Here is a 14,947-nt window from a genome sequence, read left to right on the forward strand (position 1 = left end):
TCCATTGTTACAACCTCTCGATATACCGCAGCATCAACCGCAAAAAGCGACAGTGAACTTCCGATGTCATCCACAAGGTCATTTACGAATATTGTGAATAGCAATGGTCCTACGACACTCCCCTGCGGCACACCAGAAGTCACTCTTACTTCGGAACTCTTCAATCCAATCACACAATTGGTCTGATAGTTCATATGCTCTTACTTTGTTCATTAAACGACTGTGGGAAATTGTATCGAACGCCTTGCGGAAGTCAAGAAACACGGCATCTACCTGGGAACCCGTGTCAATGGCCTTCTGAGTCTCGTGGACGAATAGCGCGAGCTGGGTTTCACACGATCGTCTTTTTCGAAACCCATGCTGATTCCTACAGAGTAGATCTATAGTCTCCAGAAAAGTCATTATACTCGAACATAATGGGTGTTCCAAAATTCTACAACTGATCGACGATAGAGATATAGGTCTATAGTTCTGCACATCTGTTGGACGTCCCTTCTTGAAAACGGGGATGACCTGTGCCCTTTTCCAATCCTTTGCTACGTTACGCTATTCTAGAGACCTACGGTACACCGCTGCAAGAAGGGGGGCAAGTTTCTTCGCGTACTCTGTGTAAAATCGAACTGGTATCCAATCAGGTCCAGCGGCCTTTCCTCTTTTGAGCGATTTTGATTGTTTCTCTATCCCTCTGTCGTCTATTTCGATATCTACCATTTTGTCATCTGTGCGACAGTCTAGAGAAGGAACTACAGTGCAGTCTTCCTATGTGAAGCAGCTTTGGAAAAAGACATTTAGTGTTTCGGCCTTTAGTCTGTCATTTTGGTCACAGAGTGTCTGGACATTTTGAATTGATCCACCTACCGCTTTGACGTAAGACCAAAATTTCTTAGGATTTTCTGCCAAGTCAGTTACTTTCGAATTCATTGAACCTCTCTCGCATAGCCCTCCTCACACTACATTTCGCTTCGCGTAATTTTGGTTTGGTGAGGAGCTCTTGATTCAGGGCTTTCCATTCCACAACCAGTGCGATTGACAACTGACGTGTCCTCACTGATGCATGTGGACGTCCCCCCAATGCATCCCGCATGCGATCGACGGGTTTCAGGTCGTGGTAATGGGCAGGCCAGTCTATTCTCCGAATTTCCTCTGGTTGGAAGAGCTGCTCTTCCTGCACTGTTCCATGTGGTCGCGCACTGTCGTCCATAAAAGTGAAGTCACGGTGAAGCGCACTCCTGAAAAGACACATATGGAGAAGGTGCCACAATGCTGTTGGCCGGTGAGTGTACCGTGTGTAAAGATTTGGAGATCAGTACACCTAGGCACCATTATGCCTCCCCACACCATAACACATGGACCAACAAACGACCATGTTCGACAATGCTGGAAATGCTCTCAATGACGAGAGATGGAAACACGTAATGCAGACAGGAACATCGTTACCTGAACTTGCCACTAATTTTCAAGAAGAGTAGACTAAGATTCAAAAATGGTTCAAATCACTCTGAGCACTATGGGACTTAACATGGGAGGTCATCAGGCCCCTAGAACTTAGAACTACTTAAACCTAACTAACCTAAGGATATCACACACATCCATGCCCGAAGCAGGATTCGAAACTGCGACCGTAGCAGTCGCGTGGTTCCGGACTGAAGCGCCTAGAACCGCTCGGCCACCTGGCCGGCAGTCTAAGATTCCCTTCAAAATCGTGCTGGACCTGTATTTAACCATACCGAGACGACTTAAAGCTATTGTTGGCGCCAACGGTTTTCCTGCACCACATTAAAGAATGTAATGTATTCTAGTGCGGTATTACCTCAATTTTGTCCACTCCTATAGTTAATAGGAAATTATCTACATCTACATGACAACTCTGCATCTCACATTAATGTGCCTGATAGAGGATTCTTCGAATGACCTTAAGACTATATCTCTACCGTTCCACTCTCTAAGAGCGAGTGGGAAAAATTACCACTTAAATATTTCTGTACGAGCTGTAATTTTAGTACGATTATCATTTCTCTCTGTGTAGGTTGGCGACTATAATATAGTTTTCACATTTAGAGGAGAAAGTTGGTAACTGAAATTTTCGTAAAAAATTCTCACCTCAACGCAAAACGCCTTTCTTTTAACGGTTGCTACCCCAACTCGCTTGTCATATCAGTGACATTTTATCCCCTATTTCGCAGTATTACAAAACGAGTTGCCCTTCTTTGAACTTTTTTTAAGTCCTTCGTCAATCTTATCTCGTAGCGATCTCATACGGCACGGCAACACGCAAGCAGAAAACGAAGAAGTGTGGTGTAATCATTCTCATTAGTAGACTTGTTGCACCATCTAAGTGTTCTGTCAATAGAACTCTGTCTTTCACTTGCCGTCCGCACAACATTGTCTCTGTGATCGTTTTAATTTATGTTGTTAATAATTGGAATTCATAGGTACTTAGTCGAATTGACAGTCTTTAAATTTGTCTTATTTATTCAATAACCAAAAAGTAACGGATTTCTTTTCCTACTCATTTGGACGATCTCAAACTTTTTCTTATTCAGACACAACTGTCACTTTTCGCGGCATGCAGATATAGTGTGTAAATCATTTTGCAATTGGTTTCGGTCTTCTGATGCCTTTAACAGACAGTAAATGACAGTATCATCTACAGACAATCTGAGAGGGCTACTTAGATTGTCTCCTAAATTGCCCATGTACAGTAGGAACAGCAGAAGGCTGGTAACACTTCCTTGGGAAACGCCAAACATTATTTCTGCTTTACTTGATGATTTCCCGTCGATTACTAGGTACTGCGACCTTTCTGACAGCAAATCACGAATCCAGTCGCACAACTCAAGCGGTACTCCGTAGGCACGTAAGATGATTAGAATCTTTTGTTAGGAATGCTACCAAAACCTTTCTGGAAATATGAAAATATGGAATTAGTCTGAAATCCCCAGTGGATAGGATTCATTCTTTGTACGAATAAAGAAATAGTTGTCTTTCATTAGAGCGAAATTTTTGGATTCTGTTCTGTGTGTCAACAGGCCCTTCCATTGGAGGTAAATTTGGTACACGGTATATTTTCCAAAATCCTACTTCAAATCGACCTCAGAGAAATGGGTCTGTAGCTCAGTGGATTACTTATATTTCCTTCCTCGAGTACTCATATGACCTGTTCAGCTTTAGAGACTTCTGGTACGAATTTTTCATGGAAGAGCGGCTCTATAAGATTGCTACGTAGGGGGCTATTGTTTCAGCATAATCTGCTTTAATCTGACTGGTATGCAGTCTGGACTGGAAGACTTGTCTTAAATCAGTACTTCACTTCGCTATACTGAGGATATCTACTTCTAAGTTACTCGTATTGGCAGTTGTTGTTGATTCGAATTCTCTTCTTTGGTAAAGGAATGTCGGAAAACTGTGTTTTATAACTCTGCTTGGTGGCGCTATCGTCGGCAATTTTACCATTGGCATTGCACAATGAAGGGATTCATTGAGCCGTGCCACTGGTGTACTTTACATACGACCAGAATATCTTTGGATTGTCTGTCAGTTCTTTAGACAGAGTTTCCTTGTGCAAGCTACTAAATGCGTCACTCACTGAAACCTGCGCTGTTTCGAGCTTCAGTGAAACAGCGCCCATCTTCTTTTGTGTGTATTTAATTTTGGCATGGTTTTTTCGTTGGTTCTGTAATAATGTTCTTTCGAGACTTGAAGTTTGAAAAGGAGACCGAAATCGTATACTAAGTAAGGGCTTCTTCTAGGTATGAATGTCATTATACATTAAAGACATATAATGTCGTTTGATTAATGTTAGGTATGATATCAACAATAATAGTACCTGATAAAGCGGTGACACGTGACCATAAAAATGGGAAGACGAACGTGGAATATTTATCGAGAAATAATACATACGCGCAGTTGTATGCAATTCCGTCACACCTTCGCGATAAAATTTGAAACTGTATGTCATCGACTGTGGTATCAGAAGATCTCACTTTCTGTCGATTAACAGTTTTAATGTACATCGTTCTTCGTACACATATAAGTAGTTACATATAAGGTGGGGAAGCATACCATATTAATATCTGTAAAGCGCTATCACACATGAACACCGGTACAATATATATTTTTTTTTTACATATGTGAATGACATATTGCTTGAAATTACTACGGTTGCGATGTATATATATAATGCCGCATTTCGAAACCAGTAACAAGGCGTTTACTAGTGAAGTGTAGTTAATCTATATATATCTCTCAAGTTAATACCATAAAATTTTTATGAAAACCTTAAATAAGACGTAAAAGCAGTAGTATGAAGCATAAGCATGAGGAAAAGAGTATTCTCTTAAACCAGATAGAAAAGAATATAACTGAAGTTGGATAACAGTACATAGCATGGAAGAGAACACTAAGTAGTTTAGCAAGCAAGCAGTGCTGTGTATGATATACACGGTAGAAATATATGTGTATATGCCTCATTACTAACGTCAATTAAAAGTAATACATAACTCAGTTTTGACATACATCTTAAGCGCAAATCAGAAATATGTTCAACTTTCATAAAAGTGAAGACTCCTGTTACAGTAGAAGAAGGAATAAATTGCATTAAAATTTGGAAAATGGCAATTAAAGTTGACTGAAAGAGTAGAATGCCTTCTCGAATTAGCACAACAGCAGATTGCTGGTATAAAATACAAATGATAAAAACATGCAGCAACATAATAGCGACATATTAGTAATGAAAACTAGTCTTTTAAAACCACAGCCTGGTGTAAAAGAGTCTTTCTTCCTATTTTTGTCATATTTCGGAGTGTCTGATACCATTTTTATCCTTCCACTATGACATGCCAAAGTAATAATTCCATGGGAGAGACCGGGTGGACCACATATAATAATCTGAAGAATGAAAAAAGGAAAAAAAAAATAAGTTCATAGAAACAAATTTATTGTGATGAATATATTGTAATTCGGTGATTCATTCAACTTACTTTGTCGGTTTTATTTAATTCATGTGATCGATTCGAAATCATACGGTTTATTCCTAACCGAAACACTTAATTGCGTAAAGCGAGCCGAAACGTAACCATATCAAAAATCAGTAGCCTTACCGTTAGTGTAGTGCACACAATTAGATGGCCAAACAAACTGTAACCGAATTTCGATACCTATTATTGTAAATTTATTATCTTTTTCGAGGTCTTAGATGGTTTAGTAAAAATACAGCTATATCGTGGACTACGTTCAATTTTCTAACGGTACATCTACTTTAGTAACTCACCTAAGCCGGCAAGGGGCCTTGGTTACCGTATGTTTCGCCTTCACACTGAGTTCACACAATACCGGCCCCTTTTCATGCTCACAGCAGGTGGCACTACGGATATTCGTAGTGGTTTTAAAATGTTCATGTGAATTAACCACCTACACTGAAACAGATGCATGGATTAACCAACAAGACCATATTAAGAAAACACAGCTGAATGTCCCTGTGTTTCCATCCAGGAAAGTGAATCACATCAAAACAGTTATTGTGAAACAGTGTAATTTAGGAATGAACTGACCTAAACTGTACCTGTAGTTTCCTAAATTACCTATGGTGAAAATGAAATTAACATTGAAACTAAATTAAAAAGTCTTCTACAATAACACGATAAAATTTTTTCTTCACTGGTTCCGTTGGACCACAATCTCGACGTGGCGTTTCCCTATACTACATACTCCGAATTATATTCCTCTTTCCATATTTATTTTCAGAAAACGGAAGGATTTACCATTCATCGACATAACCTCGGTAACGAACTCATTTTTTGTGTTCTTATTTCTCAAGTTTCGCCTTCGGTAAAAATGTCAAAACTGTGCAGTCTGCTACCTTTCTCTTTCCCACTTCGTTCAGTTTAGGTACCAGTGAGACATCATGTGCCTTTATGAGAGTCAGCTACTCTGGAGATAATTTTTAGTACCAGTCTATGTACTCGCATTATCCTGTAGAGCTGCTGCAAAGTCGCTGTCACTTAAATAGCATTTCCTACGGTTTCTTCTCACACATGAGAGTTTCCCATCATTTCACTTCTCTGAAACTGTAATGGAATACGGACCACACCAAAAGAGATGCATAAATATGTATGACCTAGGACCTAGGTGACTACACTGCGTTGCCTAGGTATGCATATATTCCTATTAGCCTGTATACCTATCTATTAGCCGTCTCTATGACCATCTCCTCCTTCACCGGCTCACTGTTCATCGCTCCTAACAATGTCCACCACCTCGCTCTCCTCTCCGTTCACCTCCTCCACTCCCCTCTTTTGTCTCCTCACCTGTCCCTCTCTCTCACCATCTCCTACAACCACTGAACCGTGGTAAAAAAAAAATTGCTGTTTTGAAGAGCGCGCCGCAGCGCGTTGTGTGAAGCAGTCGCCCTCCGTTTCTGGCGGTGGCACCGGTGTTGTAATCGCAGCTTTGGTGTCTCCCTCTTGCGGAAAATCGGAAAGGTTGCCTGTTCACTTGCATTTAAGGGGCGATATCAGCTCGCCTGCCCCCCCCCCCCCCAAATTCTATAAGTCCCTCCAAATCCTTGAGCGTCATGCACTCCGCCTCGCCTTCCGTATATGCCTCCCGTCCCCCACGCGGATCCTCTATGATCTCATTCCTTTCCCCCATCTGCTCCTATTCCTCGAACATATCCGCATCCTCTACACCTCCCGCCGTCTTGAACCCCCTCACCCCCTGGTTGCTCCTCTCCTCTCCCATCCCCACCCCCTGCCACGTCTTCACCGTTGTGTCCCCCCTACCCTCCATCTGTACACCCTACATCTCCTTAACCCAAGGTGGCTTCCATCAACTCCCCCTCCCGGATGATTCCCTCTCTCCCTCCATTTATCCCTCCTATCAACTCTGATCCTCACTCCCCCTCCTTTCCTCTGTCCTTTTCCCGGGCTCCCTCTCCCCCCCCCTTCCATCCTTTTTCTTCCCCACCTCCCCTCTCTTTGCCCCCTTTTCTCCCCCGCGTCCTTTTACATTTCCCTCCTCTCATTTCCTCTCGCGTCTGCCCTTCTCCCCCTTTATTAGTCCTCTCCCTCCTTGGTTCCCCCCACTTTTCGTTTTTTCTCTCCTCCCTCCTTGTTTTTCCCCCTACTCCAGGTCTCCCCCCCCCCTTCTGCCTTGGGTCGGGAGTGCCATCTTTGTGCCACCTTTTTCGTGCAGTGTTTTACAGTGTGTTTTTTCCAGTTCGTGCTCCGTGTTGTGTCTTTTGGGAAGTGTAGCGAACAGCCATCATACTGTCGCTGGGTGTGCTTTTTCTTACTTGTGAACAGAAACCAGACTGTCGCCATGTTTTTTAATTGTGTGTCTACTGTGTTACTTGTCTGATTCCTGTGTCTTTTATCTACATTGCCAACCCCCTTTGCTTTCTAAATAACTTTCCGCAATTTTACGCCATTTTCACTTTAAATCGCCATTTTATCGCCTGTTTTTCCTTGTTTCTTTCTTCTTCCTTTATTTACAAAAAGTCTGTAGGCTGTAGAGCAGCGTAGTAAGCTGCTGCCGGCCCGCCCCCTTCGGGGGGAATTGAAAATCAATAAAGATAAAAAAAACTCGCCTGGGGGTCAGTCGGAGTGAGGCTAGGTCAGTCTCGCATCAACAGTTGCTGGTCTATCTCTCGTTTGCATGTGTGCGGCTGTTAGTGTCTGTCTGTCGTTAGAGTGCTAGTATATCTGTCGTTTGGATCAGACCTTAAAGTAAGGAAATGAGAGTCTTGCCACTCCACCACTAACAGAACTCAGCTAGTGGTCGCCCGGTCGGGGCCGAGTTCGTGCATCTGAGTCTGCGCGTTAGGCCGCCAGTCTGCTCGAGTTCCTCGGGCATCGGTCAATGGTGGTTGGATTGGTCGGTTGGTTGGTCACGCACTGAGACACAAGATGACTTGTCCTTGAGCGTCGGCGCATGTCAGGTCCCCACGTGAGTCCAGTGGGCAGCGCCGTATAGAAAGGTGTAGTGGCTTCGCGGTTCACAAGAGAGCAACAGGAGCGGAACCACGACATCGAGCTGGCCGGGGCGAGCTGTGACGCCGTGCGACGGGAGATCGGCGCGCCTTCCTGCGTCCGTTGAAGCGGCTGGCAGCGGACGGTTCGGGAGAGCGTTGGGGGTGCTGCACCAGGTCTTCGCCAGATATCGCAGTTTATTAGAAGTTAAGTTGTTTCACTTACTTGTTAAATCCTACATGTTTTCCTGGTGAGGTCACCAGCTGCTTTGTTTTGGGGTCGTCCCACCATTTCTCTCCGTCTGCCCACCCGCGGGAAAGCGGTTATTGTGAATTGAGTGGTCCGTTTTTCCCTTGTGGAATTGGGGAGGTTTAGAGCAATCTGCGGTTCGGGTTGTTTAGTAACCCCCCCCTTGTCAATCTGCCGTACGTTAATAGCTGCCTCTGTCAGGTTTGTCGGATTCAGTGTTAACGAGTTTATTGGTTAACGGCCGAATTCTTGAAATATGCTTCTATGTTGCTTATCATCTTGCGAGGTGGTATATGTGTAATGCAGAGCATGTTGTACATTTTATGTAAGTCTCCATTTTATGGGTTTTATTTAAATAGTCATTTTAGGTCAACGTAAGAGTACTTTAAAAAATAAATGCACTTTCGGTGGCAAACTGTTTGAATGTTGTACCATTTCCATTCCTCTTACGGGGTGCATTATTTACATGTTTGTGTGAGTTGTTAAAAATGTTTTGTTTAAGGTAATCTGGTGTGTTGCAGATTTGCACCAGTGTACTCTTTCAGAGGTTGTCGTGAATGGTCATGACTACGGCCGTGTCGAAAGGGAGCAGGCAAACCTCTCAGCCCGACGGCTCCTATTGTTAATATTGTTCTTTGCCTCTAAATAAAACTCTAACTTGGTATTTCGAGGGTGCTTTTCTGCTTATAGTTTTAAATCTGTTTTGAAAAGGCTTTTAGGAATATAATTCACATTTGTTAAAAGTAATTTTCCATCAGTTCCTTCCTGGCAACTACTTCCACGCTCACCTAGTGTGATTAAATATGTCAGTGTATATGATGAATTGCCAGTAAATAAATTCTTTAAGAAAGAAAATAAAAATTGGAAAGTAAAATCATGGTTCAACCACTCTCTCTGCCCATCTGCTCCTTCCTCCTCTCTCAGTCCATCAGATCCAAATCCGCTCTTGATCTGCTCTCTCCCACTCTGTCCATCTCTTCCCCGCCCCCCCCCCCCCACACTAATTATCTTTCCCCTGCCTCCTTTCGCCTCTTTCTGTCTATTTCCCCCTCCCCTTCTGTCCATTTCCTCCTTCCCCCCCCCCCCCTATCAATGTCCATCTCTTCCCTTTCTTCATCATTCGATCTCCTCTTTCCCCTTTTCTCTAGCCATTACCACCCTCGCCCCAATAGGAGTCTCGTGGCTGTTACCCCATAGTATTTCTTTGCAGATCGTAAGTAATATGTGTACCAAATTTGGTTGAAATCGTTCCAGCGGTTAATGATGAGATTTCTTCCACTTGTCAAATATATTTCACATTTGTTAATGTATTCCTATTTGTACAAATATTTTACCTGTATCTCTAGCGAAATTCGTCTTGCAGTTTGTTTCACGCAGCTCAATGTTTACGAGATCGTATCTTCTGATTTGTATCTTACAGTGATATAATTTTGCAGGTGTATCTATCATATATGTGGGTACTGTTACCTAATGTTCAGTGAATCGCGTTATTAATAGAAAAGAAGTAAATTCAAATGTTATGCATGGTAAGGCAGTTTCCTGCACATCTCAGCGTTTGACGTCATATCTCGTGAATTATTTTTAGGTACATTCAACGACGTGTGTGGATACTGTCTGAGAAATATGTTGCGATTATAGTTCGTTTGAAGTAAAATTTCAACGCCACACACAACGCGGCAGTTTTTTACACGTCTCCGCACTTATGACATCATATGCCCTGAACTACGTGTCACACAATGATATTATTTTGCTGGTATATTCAATGGAATATGCGAATACTATCCACAAAATGTATCGCGAATCCTGTTAGTAGTAAAGAAGTAATAAATTAAAACTTCTTACTTTAAGTGGCAGTTTTACTACATGAACAGCAAAAATGTAGTAAGCGATAAATTTTTTCTCCTTTCTTCAGTTTGTGAGGTTTATCAGCGAGAAAAAGTTTTTAAAAGGTTTGTTATTGTGTGTAAAGTTTGTTACAATTCAATGAGTGCTCCCATTCTCAAATACTGGATGACTAAAGAATGGGTACTCGCTCGTCATGAGCTATGCTGATTTTTCAATATCATTCCCAACCCTGTGTAAGGTAGGCCATTGCCGGCCGAAGTGGCCGTGCGGTTAAAGGCGCTGCAGCCTGAAACCGCAAGACCGCTGCGGTCGCAGGTTCGAATCCTGCCTCGGGCATGGATGTTTGTGATGTCCTTAGGTTAGTTAGGTTTCACTAGTTCTAAGTTCTAGGGGACTAATGACCTCAGCAGTTGAGTCCCATAGTGCTCAGAGCCATTTGAACCAGGTAGGCCATTCTTAATCCCACAACGCTTCTTTCCAGACAGTACACGTTATGTTCACCTAGTTAGGCTGAAATCGGTCCACTGGTTTAGGAGGAGATGCGGAACATAAAACATACATCCAATTTTATAATATTTATTGGATAGTAATATGTATGCCAGTTATATACCCACAGAGGAAACACGGAATACTAATTCTACAGCCAGAGAAATTTGCATCAGGAACTTTTAGAGCCTGAAGAAAAGAAAACTTTTAAATTGAAAAATAAGCCAAAAACAAAAATAAAATGATGCGAATGGTTACACGGTGGCAGAGATGGCGTCGCGATACAAAAATAATTTCGGAAATATAAATGCACTACTTGATAACGGTATATGCTTTATTAATCTTATTTTTACCAAGACCTGTGCTACTAAAATTAGAACTTTCCAAGTTATGTGATTACAAGCTTATGCTCACTGGGATTGGAAGTACATGGTTACACTAACCTGCTTCCTACGCCCTGATGCCACTACCGGCGTTTGCCTTCACCAAGCATTTGCGCACTTCACTGCAGTTCTTTTCCTGACGTACAAGGGACGCCAAGGGGAACTAAGAATATCTATACTCATGAATTGATAAATTATTTCTCACAACAACTTGCAGATCTGAAACTATATTCTGGTCACACAACTTTTACTGAACGTCTGAAGTTCCTTTGGATGATAAAGGAAGTTTCATCATTTCATCAACTAACTTATTACAATAGCAGCACGTGTGGCTAATATGCGAGTGAAACACATCACTTTAATAGAAATTCCTCGTGTTACGTAGTAGCCTATTAGTTTAACGATGCTATTCCGTCTTTCTTATTTAACGCCTTAGTGCTCTTAAATATTTAATTATCTTCACGCTACATGTCAATATTTACAGCTAATAAAACCAGCAGTTTTATAGTACTGCCAAGTCATCAGAGAGTTTTTCTAAAAGCAAGCTTAAATTTATAATTCAAAATAATCAATTTAAAGAGGTTCAGAGAGAGAAAAATATTTTAGGTTCAGCAATAGAGACTCATTATTTCTAGGTAACTAGCTCCCACTTCGAGAAGACACAATAACTCAGAATTATTATCGTATGCTTTATTCCGTAAATAAATTCATCTAAAACACTCCGTCTAGTGTTTTTCCCATATTCTTCGGCTTGTTAATATTTTACTCGAAATACAGACATAAAACCTATTTTGTTTCATATATAGATGGGCTAGAAGATGCGATTTACTTGACAAATGGCGATGGGCACTTTATTTTATGAGGTTGCAAAAAATTAAGTGAAGTACAGGGTGGGGAAAAGAACTCGTCTGCACGGACTGGTGAGCAACCTCTACACTTCTGAAGAAAATATTGGCTGCCTTCTAGATTCGAGAGGAAACTGCTATCTCTCTGGCTCGTAATGGGTGTCCTATTTGGACGATCGCTTGCCATATCGCAATAGCCTGAAAAAAAGCGTATCTTTACGTCATAATATGTCGTATCGAACGTCTCCACATAATTCCTAACTCGGAAATAGGAGTCGTCACAAGCACATGAGGAAGGTTATCTGAAATGTTGTTCGAAACTAGCACTCATAATACCCGACAGCGTTTCTACCTGGAAACTTTCACAGATACCTATTCTCAAGAAAAGTATTGCAGTTTGGATTCTTTACACTTTTTCTCTCCGTCAACATAATAATCGTAAGTGAAAAGGCGAAAAATTCCAATTTTGTGTCTAACAACTGAAGAAAATTCCGTTAGGAGAAAAGAGATTTTAAATATTATGCTAAATTAATAATAGTTAAAAACTGACGCACATCCTTACACTCCCCACCCCTCTTCCTCCTATTTCGTTAAAGCCTCATGTCAAGATCAAATAGTTTCAATGTGGGAGATCGTGACTGCAGGCCTGTTTACAGCGTTCTTCCTCGTTTTCGCTAAATTTGTACTTATTCAGGGCACATCCTGTTTCAGTTGTTGGACATATGTACTACGTCACAATTTGGTATCACCTAATCAGTGCCTCAGCATTTTGATCACTGAATTTTAACTAATGTTTACCCATTTCATTCCTCTCGCAATCAGCCGACAACGTGGAAGTGTCACATTACTACACATTGACAAACACAGCGGGAGAAGATGGACAGAGAGAGGTGGAAAAGGACGTGTAACTAATTCCAGTACTTATTTAGTAATTGTGTAGCATTGGCCAGTTCGTTAGTCTTAAATAAAGACCAGAGTCACGCTGGCAACTATTTTCTCTGGAGGTCAATTGCAGTTCATTAAGAAAAGATCAAGTAGGCTGCAGGAGGAGCAAGGGTAACTAAGAAGTAATTTTAACACTGTACATCGACAGAGGGCAGAGGTAGGAAAAAGAAGGAAATACAGACAGCGTCTACATTTTTAATGGGGGGTTTATTAGTACTCTTAGATGCGTTGTATTAACCTCAGAGATTTGATGTAAATTTTTTCTCTTCATGCGAAGCATTTTGGTGTATGTATTTACCAAATGATGAAAGAGGCTAAAATCGTGAAAGGTGTAAGAAAGACTGGCACATAATCAACACTGACACTGAAGAACAAATGAGGGAAATACAAGATTACCTCGGTAAGGCAATTCGGGAGAGGTGATGGATAGAAAATCAGTGTGATTTGGTTAACTGATAACACATTGGTGGTCATCAAAAATAAACAGGAATTGAGGTGGGTGTTTAATGGAATAAAACGGTTGCTAGCTCATGGCTGTAATATCCACATAAAGTCACTTCCGCTGCAATTACCTTTTTATCGGTTCATGTTTACCGAGGACGGGTTTTCCATTTTCAAATTTTTCACTGTGGACAGTTACAACAACACTGCAGAGGATAAGCGACCAGAGCATCATAGGAACGTACACCGGACGTGCTTCGCCTCTGAAGTTCAGAGATTTTTATTTTGGCGGTAATTAAAATAGACAGATATGTATCACTGTACACAATAGTTACACGAGATAGTCAGTAATCTGTCAATAGTGAATTAGAAGCTGTCATCTGGGATAACAGTTGCGATGACTTTGATAGGATGCCGTTCGATAATGTGTGATACGTGGTTGATGATTATTTTTGATGTGTTAATTATTGATGTGCCAGGGCATAGGGTGAGACGAAAATGAAAGTGGTAATAGTAAAGCTGATCATTAATTGCACATGACAAAAAAGGTTCAATTACTTCGAAGAAAAACAAGTAGGGAAGTGTAAAAGAAATAGGTCGCAAACAAAATCTCATTGTGGTGATTAGAAAAAAGAGGAAAATTAAAATAGGCATGGATTTCTGGAGGTCATACGTATGAGATATAGACTAAAGACACACTTCCGCTGTGAGAACAGCAAAATTAACATTTGTTAAGAAGTACGAATTTCGTGGTTCTTATCAGTTTGTAGTACCTTAGCGCGTAACACTCACCTATTTCGCTCTCTCGATGTAATCGGAATATTGAAGAGCTAAACCTGGGTAACAGCGATTTCCCCTCGCAAATTATTTCCACGAATTTACAATTGCGTTGTTTCTTTTATTAGCAGAGATATTATTTAACCAGTTCAACAGGTCTGCTGTGTTGAAGAAACGTTGAACAGTAACTGTTTAATACGGTATATCTGGTGCAAGATCCATTTTCGGCGAGGTGAAAGAATACTAATGATGACACTGACACTAAATCTGCAAATAAGTATATTATATTTTGCGTAAATTAATTATAGCGCCTTGACACTTTGTTTTTCACAGATCGGTTCAGAAGAGATTTACAAAGAAAAATCTCGCCTACCTGAAAATGTGTTTTAGGTGTAAGTTAATGTATAGCACTAACCAACACAGAAACTGTAGAGAGTATCGCCAGAGTCGTTTCCTTTTTGGAGAGTAAATCTATCACAGTTACAGTTAGTGTAAGGTTTCTATCGCTTTTGTTATGCCAACTGTATCTCGGACGAACCATTAACCGATATATGATTACCAACTGCGGATCCAAGATGAAGAATAGAACTATGCACCGTTTCCTTTCATATTAACTAGCCTGAAAACACAAAATTTTAGTTTCATACAAGTGCTTCCGAGATCTAATTCATATGTTTCCATCAAATGTTCCCATAAGAAAGCACAAGGCAAAGAATGATTATTTTTTGTAGTAGTAGTAGTAGTAGTAGTAGTAGTTGTTAATTTGGGCCTCAGTCCAAATACAGATTTGATACGATTCTCCACAGTAGCCTGTCTGCAAGGCTCTTAATCTCTGCACGAATACCACAACATACATCCATTTGAACCTGCTTATTATAGTCAGCCTCCTACAATTCCCTCCATTATCAAACTGATGGTTCTTCGATTTCTCAGGACCTGTCCTATCAAACTACCCCCTCTTGTAACCAAATTGTGCCATAAATATACTTTCTTCCCTTTTAGGCTACCT

This window comes from Schistocerca cancellata, chromosome 3 (genome assembly GCF_023864275.1).
Source record: "Schistocerca cancellata isolate TAMUIC-IGC-003103 chromosome 3, iqSchCanc2.1, whole genome shotgun sequence".
Taxonomy (NCBI): Eukaryota; Metazoa; Arthropoda; class Insecta; order Orthoptera; family Acrididae; genus Schistocerca; species Schistocerca cancellata.